Here is a 26,481-nt window from a genome sequence, read left to right as displayed (position 1 = left end):
CATTACAGAATAGGAAATTTTTATTTTATTTTCATTTGGCGAGTGAAGTTAGGCCAGAAGTCATTGAACTTAGGTGGCCTGCTCAAAGTGTTCCAAAAGGGCAAAAGGCTGCTCAGGCGGTATGGCTGCACCACACACAAAAAAAAAAGAGCACCTGTGGAGAAGGCGAGCCATCTGTATTCAATCACGCATTGACATTTTACTGTTAAATGTTGCCGAACACAAGTGGACGTGCAAAATCTGTGGAATTGCATGTGTGTAGAACTCGAGCAACGAACACCCCCTAACCCGGAATTTAGGTTGGTTTATAGGAAAGAAATTTCCACACATTTCGTTCTCTCCAAGCGCAGAGACAACGAATATTTCCACGTAATAATGTCGTCAAATCAGAGGGCTATATTACCTGCAGAGCCTTGGACTACATTCATCACTGTACTAAAGATGGTGCACGTGAATAGCTTGCATTTTCATTGGACATTGTATCTCAATTTGTAATAAGTGATTTTACATTCCAACATACCATTTCGGCAAAGCACTAACCACCGGGAAATTCCAAGAAACTTACATAACACATTCAGCGCTGTTACGGAAGGACTTGGTAATTAGTTCTCGCTTTTTATGCATGAACTTTAACCTAATTCGGAGCAAACATGGATGCTCTTATGGTAACTTCAGGGCTAAATTTCGTTTTCAGCTATCTGGCATAGCTATGGAGTAATCAGGACGTTCAAAGTAATCCTGCGGAACATACTCACTTAAAGAAAAAGCGTACAGGCTTTATATATATATATATATATATATATATCAGCACGTTTGCAATGCTTTGAACTATGAAGTTATTTGTTCTACATAATTGCCCGAAAACGTTTTTACAAATAGTTGGAAACTCAGAACTAATTACAGTAGTAGATAAAAATAACCATTATCTTTATAGTGCTGCTCGTTTCGTAAGAATTCTGGTGAAAACAGAATTCGGTGCGAAACACAGCAGATTTGACTGAGATCATCGAAGAAAAAGTGCGCGCTGAAAAAATCTACTTTCAAGATTTTTTTTCCCTGGCTTGCTTCGTTGCGTCTTTGCAAGCAACAAAATGTTTTATGTGAGCATTCCTCTTCATTATGGCAATGAGGTAGCACAGCTTTTTTACTGGGAGGTCGCGGAAATCGCGATGCGCTGCGATCATCAGAAGCGCGATTCGTTCACTATTGTCGACCAGCATGCATAGAATAAAGACATTTTCTAAACGTTTACTTCTATCTTCTCAGTAGTTTTCCCAAATGGGCAAAAATCTTAAGTGCGATAAGAATATAAGTTATTCATAAAATGAAAAACTATATGACCAAATTGGTCACTTAATTAGGCTGTTTTCCGCAGAAACAGGATCTATGGTATGTAAAATTTACTTTAGCGTTGAACAAAACGCACCACCAACCGATATCAATAGTGATAAATATACACAGCGAAATAAAAAAAAAGAGGTGAAGGATAAATAAATAAATTTTTCAATCAATCAATCAGTGAGCCGCGCATTTATCCTGACGTATCAAAGTGGCCCAACCTCTGAATTGGCGTCCTATACTTTTCTCATCCCCTCTACAAAACTGGTGCCAGCGATTAACGAACTGTCCTGCTTCACATATTCACCGTGAAAAAGGAAGCTAATTCACTACGGCTTTGTTCACTGCTATCTATTCGGGCTGCGCTCTGACCCCGTACCGCCACCAGGGAATTCCGGCGGGCGCGTATTGCGGTGTTTAAAAAATACATCGACTTTACCATGCAGGTTTTGTCTTGGAATGCGCTCGACATGCGATAACAATGTGATAACCTTGTAAGCAAAAATCACATTGCAAGCTTTCGTTTACATGTATTCATACAAGCCGCAACTCAAGCTACTAACCCTACTCGAAGTTCGAAGCTCCACCGCATACGGTCTGCTCACGTTATAGATATATGTGTTGCTCTATTACCGGTTGTTTTTCTTAATTCTTTACTAGCTTTGTTCTCAAACTACGACAGATACATCAGTGCGGTCTGTGCCGGAACATAATATGCGTGATAAGTCTAGACGGTTAGAAGAATAATAATAAAAATGAAGTAATTAACTTTTACTATGTATTTCAAGGGAAAAGTAAATACGAAATTGCAGGCTGTCAATAATGTGAACTCCCTTTTGAAATGTTCTTAATCGGCAGTGTGTTCCAAAATATTGAATATCAAAAAAGGGCTCGTGAAATCTTTTAGCGTTGGCTTTCCGGGCATTGCATTAACATATATTGATTTTGATGACATTTCGAAGCGCAACGGCAACAAGTTGAATTCTTCCGCATCATCAAACAATAAACATAGTCGGTATATCACGCTAAAAAAATGCGATCCGCTCTATTTCATGCATGTATAAAGCAATGCCCTAAATCCTAACTCAACAAGCTTTCAAAGGACTTTTCAGAGCGCGTCTCTACTCGGTCTACATATATACACCTTCCGAGGTGATTCACTTGCAAGCTCGATCCTCAACCTCTGGAGCCTGCCCGCTTCTTCGTCTCTCATCCGTAGCACTACCCGGGGCCACAAAGCGGTAGTCCCGATCGCGGACTACCGCTGTGATGCCACGTGACTATAGGAGAGGGGATTTAACGTCTTCGTCGCCGCTCAGTTGCTCAGTCTCGACATGGATGAACTGCGTGCCGGCCTGAGTGCGTCAATTAACGTTCCGGCGCAGGTGTCAGACTTAGCCTAATTCTCCAGCCGATATATCTCGCCGGGAAGCTAACAGCTAGCAGTCAGGAGTAAGCGTGATCGGTTCCAGGCAGAGACCAACTAAGATCGAGAAGCTGGAATAAACAAAAAAACGTCAGCATGACCGTGCAGCCACGCTTAACAGAGCTTACGCTCAAGTAACTAGGTTTAAGCGCCATAAAATGGCGGAGCCGGCATAACCGGCTCTGCAATTTTTTTGTTGGATATTTGAAACCAAAATGCAGACTAAAAAAAAAGAAAATTAGAAATGGAGCTCACAACAGAAGTTGATTGCCTTACACTTCGCAGTATATTATTGCCCCCTAAAGTCAAGAGTAAAAAAGTCGGATAGTCAATTTTATTTAATTACTGGTATAATCAACAGCTCTTTCACGTACGTAACGTCCGCTTCGCTGCAAAATTCAGCAGCGCAGAGCGAGCAGATGTGCATCTAGAAGTTTTAAAAACACAAATTTCTGAACAGAAGAGAAATCTGAGGACGATTACGATTCTCTCTAACGCGAAATTTGAGCGAAGCTATTTAGAAGTTTTGACGATATATTGGCGTAAAGAATTTGAGAGATGCTTGCATACATGCATGTGCATTTACAAAGTACTCTTTACTTTTCTCACAAGTAAGAGAAAAGTTTTGAAAAGAAGAAGAGGGAGAGCCAGAAGTGATCGGTGCAGAGCTTGTGCCTTTTCTTTCTCTTCTCTGAGAAATCATCTTTGAATCATGACTCCCTTGTCACTCTCTCGCGGCTCATCACCCTTGCGCTCGGTTACATCGACAACGGCACCAACAGCGAGGCGACTCAACCGCTGAACGGGCGCGTATGAGCAGCGCTCCTAAAAAGTCACCCAGTATCGTCGTAGATGTATCAAATTGTTTCATAATTTTTTTCTTTAACTGCGCTTTTCGGTTGGTTGCTCTAGTATTGCACAGTCGCTAAGAGAGCTACCGCTTTAATAGGGAACTTTAGTCAGTCCGGTATCAGAAAAATAATGTTTTACACAGTGTGATGTAGTAGTACATGCAAGAAAAAAACACTTTCGCGGGAACGTAGAGGGAAAACTCGCAATTTTTGTCTCCACCGCGCTACTTTTGAATACAGCTGTAATGTAGGCAAAAGAAAAGAGCTCGACAAGATGATAAATATAGAAGAACCTGTTCGGCCTCCAAACCGGCGCGAAACAAAGGTTGACGTTTCGCGTTGCTATCCATTTCCTCCCTTCTCGCCGAAATGAGAAAGCTTGCCTATACAAAGGAGCGCAATGGGAAAAATACAGATAAAAAACAAACCCATTACCGGTCACACAATTGTGGTAAGTAAAAACAAAGGTAGATTAAGAGAAAACTTTCGTAGCGACTGATGAAAAGAAAATAGAAACGGGGTACCGCAGTACGAAGTCTCGCGATCAATTGGCCGGGACAGATAGGACACAGGAAAGCGAGCTTTGCCTAGTGCCCTCCCGGCCTCTTTCTACCCGCGCCTCTTAGGCTAAGAGGGACCCGCCGTCTTCTAATCTCACCACCAAGGCACAAACATACACACACGAACCACGCGAGATTCACCGAGATAGAAGACGACACCGAGAGAGAAGTTGGTGAAGAGACAACAAGGCAAGCTTGCAGTCGAAGCGAGTGGCTCTCTTAATTCCGCCAGCTCGATCAACCGCTAAGCTCCCAAGAGATAAAATATTAAGTCGGACAAGAGTTTCCAAGAGCCCGGATATATCGAGAGAGGCTCTCTGGCCCACACTGGAGGAGGGTTTTGAGAAGCAGTGAGGGCAGGGCCCAAGGAGCTTGACCTAAGGTTAAGGCACCGAGAGAGAATTTCTGAAGCGGTAATAGGACTCCGAGCTGTATTTGGACCAGTTGGCAAAGGAGCCTCCGTGTTGGGAACTGGGAATGGACACGGAGAAAAAAGGCGCATAGAATGAGGAAGTGGTCAGGAAAAGGATGAGGCGTAAAATAAAATAGCGCCCGAAATTCTTCCGCCCTAAGATGTTTCACTAACTTTCTCAGGGATTAGAGTCGATGTATAAAAGAAGTCCGTGGTAAAAAAGGCACTATCAGGTTACGCGGAACTAAGAGAAAGGTTCTGAAGCGGGTCGGTTTTGAGAGACATTTCATTCGCAACATGCTGCGAGCGAGATCTTACGCAAGCCTATTACGTAACTGGTTATAGCAGAAGGAACCGAGTGTCAACTGTGTAAACAGTGAGTGGAGACAAACAGAAAAGTTCTTTCTTGTTTTTTGTATTTTTGTTCTACAGCTCGGTATATTTATGTTTCGCGCTGATGTCATTCCGCTCATTTTCTTTCCTAGTCTTTTGTTTTTGCTCACCCTAACAGTTTTCTAACTTCTCAGCAGAGTTTCTGGAAAGGCTCGAACTGTCACCGCCTATTTGAACTACCATTGGTTTGTTGTTTCAGTTTTGAGAGCACAAAAAAAATAGCTACGACAAAATTTGACCTTTCCGTGTTTCCCTTTTGATAGTTTAGGAAGGATATTTTCCCTGTGTACGCGCGGCACAGTTCCATCCGCTATTACTCTCTTTTTTTTTTTTTCTTTTTTTTTTCACAGGGGTTTAAAAGAAAGTTTATTGTGGCCGCACGGACAAAAAAGCACTTCGCAGAGATGTGCAACTTCGATGCGAAGGCTCTTTAGAGAGCCTTAGGCACCTGTTATACACAGAGCGAAGTTCCTATATCGAACACTTGGAAATTTAAAGATGCGTGCTTTAATGCTATTGGCGGAACGGGACGTGAAAAGAGGATGAGGCGGAAGTATCGCTGTAAAGCTTTGACGTCGGAGGAAGGCTTAGGACGAATTCAAAAACAGCCTCACAGACACAAGAAGATCAGAGCTAAGAATCCATATGCGCCGTACTATGCCCACCCACCTGCTTATGTAGGCGCCCGCATGTAGATGCATATTTATGTCCCAGGCACGTACGCATACACACAGTTTCGTATTACCAAACATGCAAAGTTATTTTTTAAACCATTTATGGACTTGAAATTTTAAAACTAAGAGAGCTTCGTCTATGCGCTCTGTGAAGGCAGATTTTATATTAATGCGGACATCATATATACGATCTACCTTCATGATGAGAGTATTCATTAAATAAAGTTAACTAATCAATCTCCTTATTTTGATGTTAAGGGGGAACATTCTATTAAGAAATTGAACGCCGCCAAAATCATAGGTACGTGAGTCTAATTTTCAAATCTTCTTGATTGACAGTACGAGCCAATTTACTGATCGTTAAAAAATACGCAGTTGAAATCCCATTTACGTTTTGGCTTTCATACATTTCAGATTCATAAAATTGCGTCTGCGATGCCTACTCAACAACTATTTGACTACGTTTGTGTGTTTGATATAGTTTAAGAACTTAACTCTGTTTGCTGACATTACCAGGTGTAAGGACGACATTATATAATTATCCAATGCTTGAGTGCTAACTTAGCGATCTATAAAATACGCATTTTCGTCATTCGATATTTCCAACCACACCGCCGATTAAGAAAGCTTAAAAACTGGTCAAAAAACGAAGGAAAAAGAAGAAGGCGAGGCACACACATCGACTGGACTAACAACTGTGCTTTACTGAAAACAGATCAGTCTTCCAGGGAAGGTAACAGGGCATGCGCCGCTAATCCTCCAAAGCAAACAAACCCAAGTTCTGGAGATAAGCCAGTAATCTAACGCCGCTGCGAAAGAAAGCAAAGTTCCATCTGCATCCAGGAGATGGAAGCTGTGCTGATGCAATTATCCGCTTGCATGCTGATGAGATACGCTTCAGGAATTTCGTGCTCCCCCCACCTTTCTCTTGCCTCTACCAACAATACCAACATTGGAAAACAGCGGGTAGCAGCCACATTCCCTGCAATGGCGAGGCAGGTTTGCTCCTTCAGAAGGGCTCAGACAGTTGTGGTGATAGCACAGCCTTTCCCTGAAACACTGACCTGTTTGGCCGATATAGACTTTTTCACAGGCCAGCAGAATCTTGTAAACCACAAGGGTGGCACATGTGACGTAGCAGGTTTCATGCTTCGTCGTACAAAGAGGACGACAAGTTCTGCACGCGCAACCCGCGAGCAAAGGCTAGAAACTTTGCAGGGAGCTGAAAAGACGACATTGACGCCCTGCCTCACAGCAACTTTTTTTATGTTGTGGGATACCTTATGCACTTCAGGCATTACTTCAAACGTTTTCTTTTCTGCTGCCAAGGTATCAGTCTTTTTACCGTCTGGTTTCTTCATTTTTTGCAGCAACGTTTCTGCCACCACGTACAAAAGCGGTTTTGGAAAGCCGGCACCCACCAAGTGTTTAAACTGATTATCAAAACTTGACTTTATGCTGTGGTGGCAACGATTTTGCAGTGCATTTCGAAAGCAGTTCATAGCTATCTTCTGAGTGAGCCGACGAGTACGGTAACAACGCCTTTTTACTTCTAGGTAGGAAGCACCAGCAAACACGACAGCATTCCTGGAGCCAACAGTGCGTTTTCTATTGACACTGAGGATCTGTTATACAGCATCACTCACGGTGAACTCTTCGTTGCGGTGCGTTAACTGATTGAGCATAACGGCCAAGTTACCTTCCAAAATGCATGCGGCGTTTCGGTGAATGAGTTCTTAGAATTGCTAACAGTCTATTTTTCATCCATCGTTGTAGATTTTAAGGATGCTCTGTTCATACAAAGAAAACGAATCTGTATTGGAGCTAGCGTAGCACCAGTATTGTGCCAGATATTCTTAGCAAAGTTTGACAACACACTTCAAGGCTTTTTTTATTGACAAACATGTGTGCAAAGATTTCAGATATGTTGCCGATTTCCTGATTATTTTAAATCTTTCACCGAATGGCTCTTTGCATATGGTCGTAGACAAGGGCTCGGCAGCTTTTAAGGCTTGCTCAAGTGTTCTTTCGTTTACGTACAAACTCCTTAGTCCCACTAACAAGTCGGTTAGATTTTTAGGACTTCAAATAACCTTTCGTGACGATGGACATTTTTGTTGGTGCTTACTACCTAGAACTAAAAGGCGTTGTTACCGCACTCGTTGGCTCACTCAGAAGTTGTCAACAGAGGCATAGCTATGAACTGCTTTCAAAATGCACTGCAAAAGAGATGCCACCACAGCATAAAGTCAAGTTGGGATAATCAGTTTGAACGCCTGGTGGGTGCCGGCTTTCCAAAACTGCTTTTGTACGCTGCGGCAGAAACGTTGCTGCAAAAAATTAAGAAACCACACGGTAAAAAGACTGATATCTTGGCAGCAGAAAAGAAAACGTGTGAAGTAATGCCTTGTGTGCATAGGGTATCCCAAAACATAAAAAAGTTGCTGTGAGGCAGTGCGTCAATGTCGTCTTTTCAGGTCCCTGCAAACTTTCTAGCCTTTGCTCGCGTGTTGCGCGGGGCAGAACTTGTCGTCCTGTTTGTGTGACGAAGCATGAAACCTGCTACGTCACATGTGCCACCCGAGTGGTTTACAAGATTCCGCTGACCTGTGAAAAAGTCTACATCGGCCAAACAGGCCAGTGTTTCAGAGAAAGGCTGCGCGAGCACCACAACTGTCTGAGCCCTACTGAAGGAGCAAACCTGCCTCGCATTGCCGGGAATGTGGCTGCTAACTGCTGTTTTCCAATGTTAGTATTGTTGGTAGAGGCAAGGGAAAGGTGGAGCGCGAAATTCTTGAAGCGTGTCTCATCAGTATGCAAGCGGATAATTGTATCAGCACAGCTTTCATCTTCTAAAAGCGGAAGGAACTTTGCTTCCTTTCGCAACGGCGTTAGATTATTGGCTTATCTCCAGAACTTGGGCGTGTTTGCTTTGGAGAATGAGCGGCGCATGACCTGTTACCTTTCCTGGGAGACTGACGTGTTTTCAATAAAGCACAGTTGTTAGTCCAGTGAATGTGTGTGCCTCGCCTTTCTCTGTGTCCTTCGTTTTTTGACTGCTTTTGTTGTCAAGAACATGTACAAACTGACCAAATTTCAACTCTGTTTAAAAGCAGGGCTCACATTTTACAGTGACGAACTTTTGCTACGGCATATAATGTTACAACTTAAAATCAAGATTAAGAAAGTAGATTAGTTCAATAACGTTAATGAATCTTCTAATGATCGAAACCCTATCATGTACATCATGTCGCCTATACTTTAAAACCCACCTTCCCAATCTGCACCGACTTCCATGTACCGCATAGGTTTTAACATACAAGTAAACAGCGCAAAAAATCCCGAATATATATATATATATTTGTCGTGGCGTCTTTTCAGCCAATGGCTAAAGAGGGAATTTTTTAAGTTGGATCCATCCTGCAAAGTATAACGGCTACATCGAATTTCGTTTGGTGGCACAGAGGTCATGGCTTGACTTGAGGACGTGGTCGTGAGCAGCAATCGAACACGATCACTTTAGAAGAAACATCGGAAGCGCAGACGACATTGCCAATCTAGTGACACTCACGGCCGCAATACGTTATGTTTGATCGGACGCTTTAACTATCAGTGAAATGTCAGAAAGGCAGCTGCTCTCCGCTTAGCGTCCTTCAAACTGCATTCACGACGACTTCCTGTTTAATTAAAATGATTAGGACACTTGTGCTCCGCCTTAAGAGTAGATGCAATAGCGTGCGTTCGTTTGCTTTAACTTTTGCTACGGCGGACTATATGGCGCAATGACTAATCTCTTCGAGATGTTACGTTATAACAGACTACGCCACGATGAATCACCGCTTTCAATTTCCTAGCTGCGACGGACATCGGTGCAATGACTAACCCCTTTTAGGCTTTTGTTTTTATTTTCATGATTGATTCCTTTCATATTGCTATATATCTACCATTTTTACTTGTGTTTAGTTAATCAATTAGATAAGGAATTAGTACCAACCCCATCTCCCCTCCCATCCATTATCTAACGCTTATCGATCCACTACAGGCCTTCATATTTTCTGCCACGCTCCCATTTCCGAAAAACCTTTCACTACTGGTTGGTTGGCTGGTTGGTTTGTGGGGTTTAACGTCCCAAAGCAACTCAGGGTATGAGACTTCCGAGACCAAACTTGTCTACGCCGACCGCTTTGCGTCTGAACAAGCTGTATACGCTTCGTTTAAAATGACGAAGTAGCAGACGAACGTTGCGCACTCAAGAGAAAAAATGAGTGTTATTTTTTTTATTATATCGCCGACCGTTTTCAGGTACTCGCAGTTTTCTTTTTTTTACACCTAACCATAGAGTCTGCTCTGAAAACCAAGAGCCTTGAAATATTTCGCAGCCATCGCATAACTTTGAAAGTAGTTGCTGCTAGTGGCTGTATGTTTCCACAGTAGAAAAGATGAGATCAAAAAACAAGCAGTTTGCTCACCAATACAGCGCTACTTCTTTTTGCATACTAACTAGTGAACACTAAATCAGACTAAAAGAGAAGCCGAGACAATCAACGAATCCATTCAAACGAGCAAGAACTCCCCAAGAAATGGCGAAGGCAAGCAATGCCTGGATAGCATATAGAAACGAGTTTCCAGGTTTGATTGGAAAGACAGCCAGACTCGTTCGCACAACAGAGACTGCCAGAGCACTGAGTACAATCACAAAATAGCACCATAAGTACGTTATCCGGAAAAGACAGAGAAGGGTAAGTAGGTAACGCATTTTGTTGTCTTGTGTCCCAGCCTACAGAGGCGCACAGCACTGGGTGGAACAATAAAACCAAGACTGAAAATACGTGCAGAGGCGCTGGCGATGCTGGAGAAAGGTGCACAACGAGAGATTAGGAGCACGATTGCAATGACCACCGCACTACCCAGTGCAGCTAGTTTTAGGGATAGGCAACTCCTTGAGCGTAAGGAAGGTTCCGCAAGAATTGTGCAAGAAAAGCGAAAAAAGAAATGGCACATAAACGCAGAAAGGAAAGGAATGAAATCAAGTGGAGTGAACAAGGTGAAAGACAGAGGCGAAACGAAAGAGAAACAAGTGGAAAGGATATAGTCGAGAAAATGCAGCAAACACGTAGTGCTGCGCTCTGCCGACGGCCAATTGAAAGCATTGGCGGAGAGGTGGTCTTCACGTTTGCGGCAAGAAGAGGAGTAAAAGGAAGGGGGGGGGGAGGGGGGCGGCTCTAGTGGGCCATCAGGGTCAAGATTGGTTTTGCTACCTGCAAGGGGGAGATGAAAAAAGAAGCTCGTAGGATGCTGTTCTGGCCACTTTACTGCAGCGGAAACGGTCTGAGGGGAGGGGAGAACTCGCCGCCATCGTGAGTCCTCAAGTGCTACAACGACCTTAGCGGTGGCCGAAGTGAATGCCTAGTGTATTCCAGCCTAAGCGAAGAAAAAAAAAAGCGACTGTGCAGGTACTTACTTCACAGCCTTGTTTATTATTTCTTTCGTAAGCAGGTATTGGGTACAGTAACGAAATGAGAGTGCTCGTCGTTTCGCTGCTGTACACACGGCTTAGAGGAAACTTGCCTACATAGCATGCGAGAAGTACCATCGGTACGCCCGTGTTTGCGTCCATCTCTCTTGTTCTGTCTGTGTTCCTACGGCGCTATAGTCCTCGGAACAACCATAATCGTTTGTGGGCAAGAAAATTCCGCATTCAGCAAAGATAATTCCGATCGCTAAGGAGAAAATATTGCTCCTTCGGGCATTGCAAGTGCAGCAGAGGGTGAATGAATTCCGTAATTTGATTTGTCGACTAAGCATCCAAGAGTCTGGAGGGCTCGATTAAGATCTCACTGTTTCATCTCAATGGCGAAGCCCGAGTTGGCACTCCTACCTATTTGGCCGTATCAGGTGAACTTCTGGAATCACAAAACCCCCACCACAACACGCCAGCTTCCACCTGCCTCAGCCATGCCAGTGAGTTTTCGCCCACAACACCGACGCCAATAATGCCGACATTGACGACGGGTTTTCAGACGAACTGAGCCTTTAACGCTATTGCTTTAAGATGTGTCTCATTTCTCTTGACCTTTCCGTAGTTCGAGGCCTTCGAATCAGTATTTCAGACAATTAACACTATAGTTGAACAAAATAAACCAAAGGTTCATTTTCTCGAATTTATGACATAGCAAGTTCTGCCTTAGTGGCAATGTCAACTATACTTTAACAGCGGCATTTAAATAAAGGTAAATGGGCTATCATAATTTTGAGGCAGTCACTTTCTTGGAGTCCTCTGTAATACTATAATGGAAACGCTAACGTGCCTCGGTCTTCTTTTAATCTTTTCCCGCGGAAAACCTAATGCGCATGAGAACCGCATATACTTCGTAAAGCAAACGGCGTTGTTGAGCTCCTTTTGAGGCGGCTCCGTTCATTATTGAAAGCGGGCTAGGCTGGACGCTTTTCAGTGAACAGGATAAAATACTGCTAAATGATCGTCCCTCGCTTCACTTCATCTAAGAAACATTGGGTCCGGACGGTTGAAAAAGAAAGAAAAAAAACATTCCCAATAAAACTGGTTTGGTTTGGTTTATGAGGTTTGTCGTCCCAAACAGACTGGGACTATGAAAGCCTCTGTAGTGAAGGGCTCTGAAAATTTCGACTATCAGCTGTAGTTTAACGTGCACTGACACTGCACAGCACACGTGCGCCTTGGTGTTCGTCTACATCGAAAAGCGGCCGCCGTTGCCGGGATTCGATCCCGCATCCTTAGGTACCGCAGTAGAGTGCCATAACCACTGCACCACGGCGTGAGGGCCCTCAATTACATAAAAAAAGACAGATGTGCTAGTTGGTGTGTTAATTTGAATAAGAGACTACCACAAGCAACTTTTGTGTAGCACTCAAGGAACTACAACAAAAGAGGGAACCGACGGAACAGCATGGGACTGTAAGGCGACGAAGATGTATAATACATTTTTTTTACTCGTGCACACAGTTTCTCGATTAGTGATACCCGCCCTATCCCAGAAAAAAAAAAGAAAGAAGAAGAAGAGGAAAAAGAAGAAGAAGAAACAAAAGAAGAAAGAAAAAGAAAACGAAAGAGAAGAAGAAAAAGAAGAAGAAGAAGAAAAAAAAAAGAAAGAAAGCTGAAGTAGCTTGAGCCGCACAGTCAGTAGTTATTGGGAAAGTGGTTGCGGTTTGGTGACAGAGAAGCGCGATGAAGTGCCGCTTGTTAGTGACGTTAACGTGCGATTGCTAGGTTGCCGCAGCTCCCCATTGATGTGGTAAGTGGTGACTGGAACAATCTTCCCACAAGTGCCATCCTTCTTACAAGCCCGGAGCATTTTAAGAAAGAAACATAGAGACATTGTTTTATTAACACCAGGTTGTTTGCCCACCCCTCATGCAAAGCCCTCACCCAAGGGCCTTTTAGGTATCCGAAATAAATAAATTATTTAATTAACTAATTAATTAAGGATTCCCTGGCCTGAAGCTAAAGCACTGGCGAACAGGATAATAAAAGCGTGTACTTTTTGAACGCCTCAAGGAGCATAAATAGATAGAATAACATAGGTAGTTCAAACGTAGTGGCGACACTACGAGCGTAGATTTTAGATTGATGTATCTTATTTTAGTACTCTTCTCTAAGAGGGTGCACGAACAATAAAAACACAATATTGTAATGCGGCATGCAGGACTGTCTGCACATTTATTGCACAAAAGACACTTCGTGGATGCGATCATTATGACAATGCACTGACCTTCAATAAGAATGAAAATGTTTAATACGTAATTAAATTCAGTAGTCATCATAAGTGAGTAACAAATACCAATTGACATGGCGTTTACAATGAAACTGATCGTAGTCACCAGCTCACCTTTATTATACTATAAGGAAAAAAAAAACATCACCCAGTGCTTCCGCGAATGAAGTTAGGCTTTCTCCATTAACTGGAGAACTATAAAAGCGAAGTTCATTTTTGGGGATATTATGGACTAACATTATGTAACCAGTGCTACTTAGTACATGCGGAACGATAGAGACATCTTTCGGGCACGAACTGAGGCGGGTGGCGATCGAAGGTGACAACACGCAAGTCCAGCGTCGAGCTCGATTAACTTCACCTCTTTTCTTCGTTCCGCGCACTTCGCCCTCAGTTACTGCAGGTGGATGAGCGTTTCAAAACATACAAAAACGAAGAAAACGAAACAAGAAATTTCGCAAGGGCGTGTTCATGAATAGGTCATTTCTTATTCAATTTCACGCTTTCCACATAACTGGCCAGGACATTAATGCTTAACCCAGCAGCCACATTTGCTGTCTGCATGTGAAGCAAACGTGTCGTCACTTACAACCTGGGTTTGAGCACGGGTTGCAACATGCCACACTACTCTAACGCCACTGTAACAGTCTACGCTGTTTTTATGCTGCTCCACCAGCTCTAGAGCTTGTTATTACGGTGGCCTGCATTAGGCATGACGGCTGGAAGTAAGGACCTGGCATCACGTCGTCAAAAGTTTCATAGTTGCTGCAGTCCCTTTTAGGTGACGCAAAGCTCTTTTGGCTGCGAAAAATAGATCTCGGACCGTTGCCTACAAGCAGCGAATAACACTGTTCGCACCGAGATGAAGTTAGCACCGCTTTCGCATCCAATTTTGTGCTGTGAAATGGCTCTGCGTACCCGCTTTTATGGCTACTTCTGCTCAGTGTATGTGCCTGATCAAGACATGCCGAGAATATTACCAGAAAAAAAAAAAAGAAGAAAAAGAATGAAGCAAGCTCATAATCCCCTTTCTCGGGAGTTTTCGTGAAATCAAGCATAGGGTAAACTCATCGGACGGTTACCAGCTAATACCTCGAGACCCAGCAACAGCTTTTCATTTTTTTCTTCATTTTGAATTTAGATTGAAGATTTCAGAGCAACATACTATAAAGCTGGCCCCTTCTAGATACGTCAGGGAAGGCGTGTAATGTTTTAATTGTGCGTCAATACTCTATTAGCAAATGACGTCTGGTCTATAGCATTTATAAACAGTTATATTTATACAACTAAATTGCTAAACGTAGTACTCTCAGAAGTCTGCGGTTTCAGACAGGGTGCTCTACCTTTATGAAGGTTGTCATCATGCAGCTCGTGTCGGAACAGCTACTATGTTCCCAGTGTCCCATTATTTCAATTTCGCCACACTGTTGCTCCTCTTCCCATGATAACCATGCTGCTGACGTTTCCCATGACTACTGCTCTCCACTTAGGCATTATAGCGCTTTTATCAACCCTTCTTTTCAAACGCTCGTCACCCAGAAGGTGATTCAGTTTACAGCCACTATACGGTTGCGCATTCCTCGCTCTTTCCATACCTTCATCTTGTGCGTTAACCATCTTCGGACTGTGCATTCCTTACACCATTTTCATTTTGGGTTTTCTCCATGACAGCCACCCTTCCGTTGACAATTACTGCGCACTTGCCCTGCCCTCCTCCTTCTAATGTTCTGTGGCATCCAGCCTGCGTTGACGCATCCTTACGTTCTCTCGATAGCCTGCACCTTCTATGATTCTCGCAGCAACCACTCTACGTTTAGAAATTCCTACGCTCTCGCTACCTCCTCCTCTTTCTGCGCTAACCATCCTGCCTATAGTTCCCGTGACAAATAACCCAGCAGTCAGACGCTACTACCGCTACAACCGTTACAACCGCTACAACCAAGAGAAACCCAGCGAACGGCTGTTTAAAAGATCCCTGAAAGCCAATCCTGATCAAATTCATGCATAATGTAGAGCACATGCCACTTATCTCGAGCCTATGTTCTGGGATAAGTCTTCAGAAGCGACCCGATGATTTTAAAATCAGTATTTTAATGTTTCACCTACTCGCACCTGACGGCGACCACCAGTTCTGGTCTTAAGCGCAGATTCACTGTGTGAACACCACAAGGCACGCGTGGCATCAGCCGTGAGACTATGTGAGCACTGCAAGGCACACGTGGCATCAGCCGTGAAGGTCTGGCATTGGTCAGCCAAGAACCGCAGCGCGTGCACTATAGCTGTGGAAGCCACGTCGCGCCCCGTTTTCCGACTTTCTCCTCTATTATCTAGTTTGGGGGGAGCAAGCGAGAGAAAAAAATCAACCCAGTTTGGTTGACTTGGCTACTGTTACGTTTCTCCACCGAGAAGTGGGACAGCTGACGCGGCCACCACACAGCAACAGGCAGAACCGCGAGCGGATCGGCCATTTCGACGCCGTTCATCGTCCGCGCAACGCTTCCTCCCGCCGACAAGTCTCAACGTGATCCTGCCACGCGCCAAATGTGTGTGCGTGCGTGTGTGTGGGCAAACGACGGCCAAGCCTGGAGCTCGTGAGAGAGGGCGCCGTCCTCGCCCGTCTGCTGGAGGTGGAGGAGATGAGGTCGGACCATCTGCGATTGAGTCATTCGTCGTGAACCAACATGTTTGGCTCTCCCTTTCCTGTGAGGGTTCACCCTTTCCCTGTAAACGGGAAAACCTATAAAAAGCAGCGGCCGACTCCGCTGGGACAGAGACTACTTTGACGCGCCGTTGTTACGACGCTAGACACCAGCTGTGTGAGAGTGTCTGTAATCTCTCCGGGTCAGCTTCACTGCCCGTTTCTTCCTGATGTTACAGTAAAGGTTGTTTCGTTAAAAGACGCCTCGTCTTTGCTGGCACCTTTGATGCCGTCCGCCGTCCACGGAGCCGCCAGGCCAACGCTACCGAGGCCCACGCGCAACCCAAACCTAACACTACGCTGTCATCGGTGGTGCGCGGTACCGGTCTGCACGCTTTGTTTTTCGAGCTTGATTCATCCGGTGCATCAATTGAAATCATAAACTTGCAGACCGTTTTTCATCGCTGATGTCCAAAGAGCACCGTAATAATAAAAATGTACCATGAAACTAAAATTTCTGTGCACCGTGTAACGCGTATGTGATATAGACAGTTCTCGCGTGGGCGCTGCCATATTGCCGCTTGGCTTCCGCACCAGCAAGCGAGAGCAGGTAAGCGCACACCGCTGCTTTCCTCCTTGCCCGTGAAAATGGTGTATGCTGTGCTAGCGAACGCGACTGTGTAAAAAGCGGTCGGAGTTGCACCTTCTGTGACGACTACAACTGAGCAGGCAGTGCTGTAATGACGGCTAGTTGGTTTTCCATCATCATGTAGGCGCGCTGAACTTTAACTCAAGATGATTCACTAACCAGTCTTGTCTTGTGTTAGTGAATCATCTTGAGTTAGGGTTCAGCGCGCCTACATGACTATTGAGCAATGCGTTACCGCTGGCTCGAAGAAAAGTGCCACAGCTGCAGCCCATGCGCCGGAAAAGCGTGCTGTCGGCAGTCCTTGACACTTAACCACTTAAGACCATCAAGGAAATGAAGCTCTGTCTTGAGAAGCGAAGGAGGGGACGAATCCGGTAGTGGTTTACCAAGTCGCAGATGAGAACGCTGTAATCGCGGCGGCGCATACATCACGCTGTCAAGAAGGATTTGTTAAACTTCGCCGACTTTTATTTTTGCCGAATAAGAAAGACTACACTATGGCTACCTCGTCGAATACCCAGTTAACCATATTGCTGAGAAAAAAAAAAAAAAAGAATTCTTGAAAGTTACGGAGGCAGACCTCAAGATTTATGTACCGGACCTCTCTTCCAAAAGCATGAAATCCTTAGAGCTAGTCAAAGTTACTATGACAAACTTACAAAATTCACCACAACTATTAAGCTTCACATCACAAATTCACCACAGATATTAAGGACACCAAGTCGGCACAGTTCATGCAAAACGACACTGAGAATACCACGCAAACCTACAAACTACGGCATGCAGCACATAATTTACCAAGTCCCCCTTTTTAATAAAACCTAGGAAACTTTATTAATTTGAGAGCACGTCTTTCGAATAGATCATTAAGGAGGTTCTTTTTAGAGACTAAAATGGGAAATATTTAGCTTTATACGTTCACTTGTTTTGCTTTGTTCATTGTGTGCAATGTGTATGAGCTGTATTTTATGTGCTTATTATATTTGTGTTGTTTGACTTCTGCCTGTCGTTACTGCTCGATAGAGCAGAAGCCCCTGTCAGGCTATGCCTTCAGTTTCTGGACTACTGAACGTTTTTGTTCTGAATCAAAAATTAATAAATAAACTTCAAACTTAAAAACAAAACCTTTGGTCCGACTCTTCTCGTGAAGCTAGACAACTTTATTATTTGCACCTGAGTGTTTAGACCGATATTTAAAGAGATGATTAGTTTGTGTGGAATAATTATTCAAATTGGCGGAGTAATACAAAGAAAGAAACGTCAGTGGCTCACATGACACCTGAAAACATTCCCTTCATACAGTCGGGAAGATCGAACGCCTTAGTTTTTTAATCTAGGTCCATCTCAGCTAGGACATCATATACACATCACAAAAGTCTCGCGTATTAGCGCTCATAGAAACTGCAGCTGAAATTATAGGGATGCTTTATGTATCCTGAAATCAGCTCAAGGAGGGATAAAGGTACTTTATTGCTGGTTACTTTTGGGTATTGTGGTTTAACGTCCCAAAACGACCTAGACTATGAAAGACGCCGTAGCGGAGGGCTCCGTAAACTTTTACCTCCTGGGGCTCTTGTAATGACATCGCGCAGCACACGGGCCCATATTTGTCACCCCTTTCGAAGAGCGGCCGCCGAGGCCAGTATTCGATCCCGCACCATTGGCCACAGTAGTACTTTCTTGCCATAAGATGAGGATCTCTCATTGCCCCATGAATGTCTCATGTGCTTTTTCGTGGGCACGCATATGCCCTTCTGGTCAGACATCGCGAATATAAAACGTGACACGCGGGACATTTAAAATACGTCTGAGATTTTTATACGATAATTAATATCAATATACAAAGACATGTATAACGTTTATAGCCATTTAATTCTTATGTTCGTAGCACTTTATGCTGAATCCGTTTCTGCACAGAAAGGATATCCAAATACGAAAAGCGCTCAAAACATGTGGTTAACTTCTTGTTCAGAGTTTGCGAGTGAGCAAAGAACAAGGTTTTAAGTCCTCAACTGACAATAAGCCGTGTTCCACAATGTAGACACACATGTGGGGGGGTCTACAGATAAAAAAAAAAAGACATTCCCAAACGCTTCAAAGGAGCGCTTATTTAAATGTCCTTGCTTATTTTCTCGTTTACGGCAATGAGAAAACAAGTAATTACGCCACTTCCTGGTTTAATAAACACTGGGGCACAGTTTCATACCCCAGGAATTCATGTGACACAATGGCTTCGAACGTGTTTGCGGCCTATGCACATAATTGTACAATTTTCCTCGATTTATTTTCAGTGAGAGTGATTCCTTCTTTAAGTCGTAAACTGACGAACGAACGCCCATGTGTTGTGCAACGCACATGAGAGAGCCCCTTCCATCACGCCCCCCCTCCCCCCTTTCCCTCCTCCCTCGTGCGTGCATCTTTGCATAATAAGTAATGATTTGACGTGGAAGCACCTGATAACTATGTATTTCCTTCACAAAACTATACACTATAAACTATATATTTCCTTCACGAATTCATTTTTTTCTACTTGAGTGCATCATTTTTGAATATGTCGCTTCTTCAGCATTCAGATTTATCTTTGTGGTCTGTTCTGTATTAGTTGCAAGAACAAGTAAAACAACTGGTGTTATTGCACTCCAGCCGATAAAAAATCTCCGGGTTACGATTTTACTCCATTAGAAAAGTGCCCGACAGCCTAACACAAACCAGACTCAGTTCTTTACCTTAGCTTTCCTTGAATACGTATTCAGTTCAATGCATAGCTTGCCGTTTGCTGCGTGTTTTCTCGCCCAGACTCAGGCTAATCTTATCGGAATGCTAAAGGGAATGAGAGCAGAGGATGCAGCTTGTCTCTATTATACTGAAGCCCTACATACATTGTGCTAAGTTCGGTTTTCTGGTTGAAAGTTTACCGGCCGTTTAAAAAACGCGCCAGCGTAGAACATGTGCCACAGGCCATATGTACAAACCTGCGCCATGTCCAGCCTTGGAAGTACTGTCGTAGAGCCAGGGAGCCGTCTTCGAGCACCTCCGGCACGGTCAACGTGTGCATCATCTCACAGAATCATCACGACACCAACACCACGACACTGTGCCACGTCGTTGCCACCGCCGCATGCGATTCGCGACGTGGAAGGCATCCGGATGTGACGCCACAATATATATTGTTTACTAAAGTGCTTCGCAAGCACTAGATAATGCGGGCTTGACTCCTGTGTGCTTCAGCATATGACGAAGGCACAAACTTTGGAAGACGCGTAAGCAAAGTGCGGTCATCGAATGCAGATTGATTTAGGCTTAACCCTTTGAGACGCGTGAAGTGGAAGATAGGCGATAGGTGGATATCCACACTTCCGCTGTGGAAATTATCTCAATAATCACACTCAATTTGAAGGTCCAATTAAGAAAATATTCTCCCTTTAGCGCAAAGCACAGAAATTACGAAAAAGTTGTATTCTTAACTGTCTTTCAGTTAGTCCAGTTTATTCTTTTTTTTTTTTTTTTTTTATCACAGAAAGGTGGATATGGCCTAACCTTATTTCTTAAAGATTGGAGAGCGCCTACATAGCAACAGTTGTATCATATTTCGGTGCTAAATTGAAATATAGTTAGATTTCTATAAGAGGAAAAAAACTCGACTGCTTTTTTTAAGACATAACCGCTTTGTTTAGTGTGACAGCTAAGGCTCAGGAGCAGTAACCGGTGCATAATATTCCTTTTAACTCCTTCACACTAGTCTTATCTTCAAAGTCCTGATCACATGCAATGATTGTTTTGGAACCTAATAGAATTTGCTGGGCTGCCGCGACGATTTCGGTTATAGCAAATTCTATCGGGCAATGGCTGCGTAATTTAACGTTCGGTGCGACTTAGTCTGCATTTCACAAGGCAGACAACGTCCTCGTTGTTTTAGTATTCTGGTTTCGGATTTATGTTTTTCGAATATTTGCAGCCGTCAAGACCGATTCAGCCTTGAGAAAGTGCTGAGTAATGGTAAGTTGTTTTGTCCTGTTCTATAGTGTACGCAACTTCAATACTAAATTCATAACCCTTATCTTATGATCACAGTAAATACGAAAAAAAAAAAAACGCCTTGGCTACGTGGGTCACTCTTTCCAAGAAGGCAGCATGCCTTTCAGTGAAGAGCACCACGCCTGCACACTCCTAATAGGTTGTATCCTAAGTTGCCGGTCACTGCCACTGGGGGCGCTCCAATCCGCGGAGCCACCCAGACGTCATCCCGGGAAAACATCCAGGCCGGTTAAATTACCGAAGGCACATCCCCGCGGCGTCAGGCAGGCGTACAGGAGGCCCCACACTGAAGCGTTGTAGTATTCGCTGTCGAGAGCACGGCTGGGCGACGTCGTTGTTGGAAACACACACTCAAGTCGCACACGAAAGCGCGACGAACCGCGTCACCCACTTCGAGCTCGGGAGCCCCGAAATACGGCTGCCACTCCGCGACGACCGTGGAGTACCAGGGCGGCCTCAACTCGGATGCTTGTCGCGCTCCCGACAGAAGCCGGTGGAGCCCAGGGCAGCTACGGCGCCCTGTCGGGGGCCCTCTCGGCAGGCTGACTGGTTGGCTGGGTTGCTAGCACCCGGAATAATTTTAAAACAGCCGGTTCCACCGAGCGGCTCGCGTCAAGGAGAGACCGCGGCCCTACCCTTATACACGACGGCGGTGACTCGCCGCCGCCTCTGCTGTTTGCAGGCGTTCGCCAGATGGGAGGAAAGACGCATGTCGCCCTGCGGCCACCCAGTGTTGTCCTCTTTTGTTTTGCCCCTGCGCCCTTTCCTATTCTCAAACCCCCAAGCCTGGATGGTTTCCATTCTTGCTTTATTTCTGGTCGCTGAGCGCGTGAGTCGGTCTTACGCGCTTTTTCCTTGCGAAAGCGAAACGCTGGGACGACACCTGTCTTTTTTTTTTTTCGCTGGGCGTCAAAAAACGGCCCTCCGTTCTACGTGTTGTTATGATGCCCCTTGCATGTGAATAAAAAAAATGTTAATAAAGCCGAAGTTCAAGAGCTGATGGGAAGTTTACAGTCGAATTAGTTGTGTCGTTCTCGACATCTAATGTTCTATTGAAAACTTGACAATTTTGATGTCGCGGAAAGCTGAAATCCTGCCCTCTATGCAAATCGTGTTGCCATCAAGTCGGTGCCGCTGACGCCACTTATTGTTAGAAGGAATGATAGTGTTAAAATAGCATCACCTTAAGAACTGCTCGTTAAATGGAGGCTTGGATCTTTTCTTGATCACCGAAACCAGTTTCAACGGGATGAGGTTGCGAACATCTCCAAACGTAGGAATAAATTAAGATCAGTGCTCACCGGTACACAGTCATGCGTGTGCAAAAGAAACCCAATCAATGCGGTCAGTATCTTTGCGACTTCAAAAAGAAAATAATAATAATAAGAGAGAAAGAAAGAAACAAGGTTCATGCTTGTTCTCAGTTCAGGAGAAATTGTTTCGTTGCTCAAAAGGTCATGAAAAAGCTCTGAAATTTCTTTTGACGCCTATTACTCTCGAGATGTGATAACAGCGCTCATTCAAAATCTACACCTACCTTTGGGATTCTCCAGACTACAACCAGACTTAAATGATCGCAGGTGGCGCTAAAGTCAGTCCAGTCTGGCTTACAACGAACAACTCCAGAGCCGCTATATATAACTGCGAACGCTAGACAGGAGCAGTGATGTTGGAAAAGAGCGACAAGCAATGAGTGAATGCCGAGTGTGATTTAGATTCTCTTAGTGCTTAAGGGTGCTAGAGCCTTACCCGGAAAGACTGAATATATTTATGGATAAAATTTAGCGCTTTACATTATTCGTAAGTGGGTGACTCTCCGCGATTTCCGGGTGAACCGCGATTTCTGCGCTTGCATTCGCTTCCTTTTCCTTTGATTATAATTGCTACCCTTAACGCTTGAACGTAACTACACGAAAGGAGAAGTGCAAATCTATGCCAAGTTCTCTGTGTTTCACGCGCTACGAAGGACATCATAATACCCCCCCCCCCCCCCCTCGCACCCACCTTCCTTCAAACACATGCATAAAATGCGAATGATCAACAATGCAGCCTTTTTAATAAACCTGAGTGAGGGGCAGAAAAAAGGCCGTGTCCCTCGCTGCTAAGTTTTCGTTTCATGGCGTTAGCGAATATTAATGCGCACACACTCGGCAAATATTTCGCTGTCGGGAGAATTTTCCTTCGGCTGCCTCTGTGTAGCCTTCTGGGTTCGCTTCAAAGCTGCGCGCAAGAAAAAGCACCCCCCCCCCCCCCCTTCCTTTTTTTTTCTACTTCTTTCTCCTCCCGTCGTCTGGCTCACGCGAGCTCCGTCTGGTTAGAAGCGAGACGCCCAACGAAACGGACGTCTTGGCTTACCATCTCCCGTCTCTCTCGCCGCTCTTGGTACTGTCAAAGGCCTCGGAGTGGAGGAAGAGCCGGTAGTTGCGACAGGCAAAATTATTTTTAGTCGGCTCAGAAGTCCCCTCCCACTGGCTCGAACTTTTCACCTCCGAGTCTCTCAGGAGAAAACGGAAAAACAGACGGAGGCAGTATAAACGTAGAAACCAGCTTCACTCTGAGAGTGGAGATTTCGTCGAGTGCCAGCACCTCACGCAGCCGAAGTTTAGTGCACAAGAGTTGTTTGCGCTGCAGGCGGGCTCCGTTTTGTTGTGAGTCCCGCTTTCAGGTAGGGGATGCTGTTCACTCGGGATAGGCCCTGTGCTGATGCGAGTCAACCAGTGAGACTTATACTTCCTCTCCAAATCACATTCATGCGCACGTAAACGCACACGTTCAGTATTACGCATCCGCATTTGTACGCGAACCTACACACTAACACTCGCTTACGAACACTCGCTTACTAACACTCGCTCACTCACGAACACTTGCTTAATAACACTTGCTTACTAACACTCGCTTACTAGCAATCGCTCACTCGCGAACACTTGCTTACTAACATTCGCTTACTAATACTCACTCACTTACGAACACTCGCTTACTAATATTCGCTCACTCACTAACACTCGCTTACTAATACTCGCCTACTCTCTAACACTCGCTTACTAATACTCGCTCCCTCACTAACACTCGCTTACTAATACTCACTCGCTCACTAACACTCGCTTACTAATACTCGTTCGCTCACTAACACCCCTTACTAATACTCGCTCGCTCACTAACACTCGCTTAGTAATACTCGCTCGCTCACTAACACTCGCTTACTAATACTCGCTCGCTCACTAACACTCGCTTAGTAATAATCGCTCGCTCACTAACACTCGCTTACTAATACTCCCTCGCTCACTAACACTAGCTTACTAATACTCACTCACTCACTCATCCGCAAGGCATACGCAACTAACTATGAAATACGTCACCTTTAGAAATCATGTAATTTCGCGCTCACTGGGTGATCCTAGTAGCTGATAAACAGCTCCAATTGTTTCACGCCAACAAACGCGATGACACATGCTTCCGCAAGCGTACTGTGCTCAATAACAAGGGCCCGCTTGTAGGCGGGGCTACCCTTGCAAAAGGGTTCGGGACGGCTCATGCAGTACAAAAAGACCTAGCATAGACTGTCTACGAATGTATGTGTAAGTACGTCAGAACTTTCTATTCCGGTGAAACAGAGGCGCGGCCGAACATGTCGGGATACACACCGGCTGCCCAGCGTCATTGGTTGAGTGACGTCACTATAACTGAGGGACGAGCAAACACTCCGAGCGCGTACTACTTCGAAGAAAAAACAACTGTGTTGCCAAAAAAAAAAAAAGAATAACACCGGTCAATGAGAGAAAGAAAATTGTGCAGAGGAGGGGTGGACCAGAACAAACACTCGGAACACGCACCACCGGAGGCGTCGAAACAGAGCAACGCTTCCCTATAAACAAAGATCTAGGAAAGGCGAAGCAAGAAAACAACGAAGAATAAAAATAAAGAAAAACTAAAAAAGCAAGGTGAGAATGGAGGGAAGAACGCAAGGAAACTAGGAATTAGGAATGTAAGAGAGAAAAGAAAAAGTTAGGAAAGGAAAGAAAACGGCTACAGGTAACCTTCAATGATTGAAGCACACCAGGAAACCTGGATACGTAATGCTGTGAGTGTACGCTTTGTAACAAATTTCCTTTCGGCGTGCGCGTGTTTTTTATTTCACCATTGCTAGCAGTGCGCAGAACATTAGCCAACAAAGAGCTCATTTCGCGAAGTAGTAGTTTTATCACGGTTTCGCATTTATATTTTTAACTAAATTGCATGTTCCCCATTTACTATGGTCACTGCAGTGTAAGCAATAGAGATGCAGCTGAAGCAGCTGAAATACACTAAAACCAAATAAAAAGAAAAGCAGTAAAGTAAAGTTAGCAACTTAGCGAAGAAATAAAAATAACACGAGATCGTTCCTTCATACCGCCTTTGTTTTCGGTTATCGCCTGAAATCCTGCCGTCCTTTCCCCGGTAAAGAAGTGCAGTGGCGCCACGTTCACAGACGCACTTAGATGCTGTTCTTTGAACGGTGTACTCCCGAAAATTGCCAAGAGAAGCACCGGCGGCTTCCATCTTGTTACGCCTCTGGCACTGTTGTCAGAGCTCCGCACTAATACCCATATACGATGGGGGAAAAACAACGGCCCGCACTTGAGCGCCGCCCATCGCCTAGATAACAACAAAGGTGCCCTGCGGCAGAAACCGGTAACGGCTTTTGCAGCACCCTGCTGCTCTTTCCCGAACTGTTTAGAGAAAAGGTATAAAGATGGCGCTTCTTTCTGGTTCAAGGAGAAAATGATGCAGCTAATACGATGGAATTGCAAAGACGTGTGCCCGGGCGCGTGGCGAATTGCTCCTTTTTTTTTCTTTTTTTTTGCTCACTAGGCACCCGATTGACTCCGTGCCTTTGACTTTGTGCTGCTGAGTCCATGACCGCTTGTATAAAATCATTAACGCATCGGTAGCGTTTGAATTAAAACGAAGTGCGAAAATTTAGCTCCTGCTGTGTGAAATGGGTGCGTATTGTTTACTCAAGCAATGGCTAAAATTGTGGTCGTTGCGGTCGCAGCTTTCTACTGCTGCGTCCTTCAGTGACTATTAACACTTTCAAGAATTCGGGCCTTAAACACTGACACGGTCCCGCCTTCCTGACAGATGGCCGCAAGAAGATTTGTAAAAACTGAGTTCTGAACGTAATACAACAGCTTCTCGATGTCCGAAGATTTAAAAGGGCCCTGGAAAACATTCTGAAGTGAATATACGAAGCCAATTGCTTCATCTGTTTTCATGAATATTTGATGCAAACTATACTTTGGGCGCAGCATCGAAAGCACAGTCGCGCTCTAAAATTGTCGAGCCATTTTCGGAGACATGGTCTAACTCGGCGCCTTCCTCCGCAGGGTGATAGCGTTCTCGCAGGCGTCACGCAGCTGCCGTGGCACGGTCACATTAGCCTCGTCGCTCCGGTTTGTAGTAACTATTTTAGGGTGAAAGAACCCAAACGTTCACCACAACCGACCAAGACACTTGTTCGAACTTGTTTGCGCCCTCTCTCTGATTGGCTAAGCAGTTTCGTGAGGACACAATCGTCCATGTGTCCTCGTGGGGGTGATTCCAAATAAATACAAACACGCGAGTCTCGAAGTTCGCCAGTCAACAGATAGGGTGATGGAACTTACGACTCACCAGTTACTATCCATGAGCGCTTGTAGTGTTTTCAACAACAGAGCGGATTTGAAGAGGCCTTGTTTGAACCCGGGACTCGAGCATCTTAACCACTGAGCGACTGTG

The 26,481-nt window shown here is 44.7% G+C and overlaps 1 protein-coding gene and 1 long non-coding RNA gene across 2 annotated transcripts in view; one reads left to right on the top strand and one right to left on the bottom strand.

Moving 5' to 3' along the window:
- Window positions 1-26,481, bottom strand: part of rdgA (retinal degeneration A) — a 540,908-nt gene that overhangs the window by 340,169 nt on the left and 174,258 nt on the right. The window lies entirely within an intron of this gene.
- LOC146172716 (uncharacterized) overlaps window positions 1-26,481 on the top strand; it is a 78,158-nt gene that overhangs the window by 28,775 nt on the left and 22,902 nt on the right. Inside the window, exon 2 of the long non-coding RNA XR_014702378.1 lies at window positions 20,648-20,688. This is a non-coding gene — a long non-coding RNA (uncharacterized LOC146172716). The remainder of the gene's footprint in view (window positions 1-20,647; window positions 20,689-26,481) is intronic.

This window comes from Amblyomma maculatum, chromosome 11, assembly GCF_055883805.1.
Source record: "Amblyomma maculatum isolate TAMU_Amacu chromosome 11, ASM5588380v1, whole genome shotgun sequence".
In the NCBI taxonomy this organism is placed as follows: domain Eukaryota; kingdom Metazoa; phylum Arthropoda; class Arachnida; order Ixodida; family Ixodidae; genus Amblyomma; species Amblyomma maculatum.
This window is presented reverse-complemented; position numbering and strand designations above follow the sequence as displayed.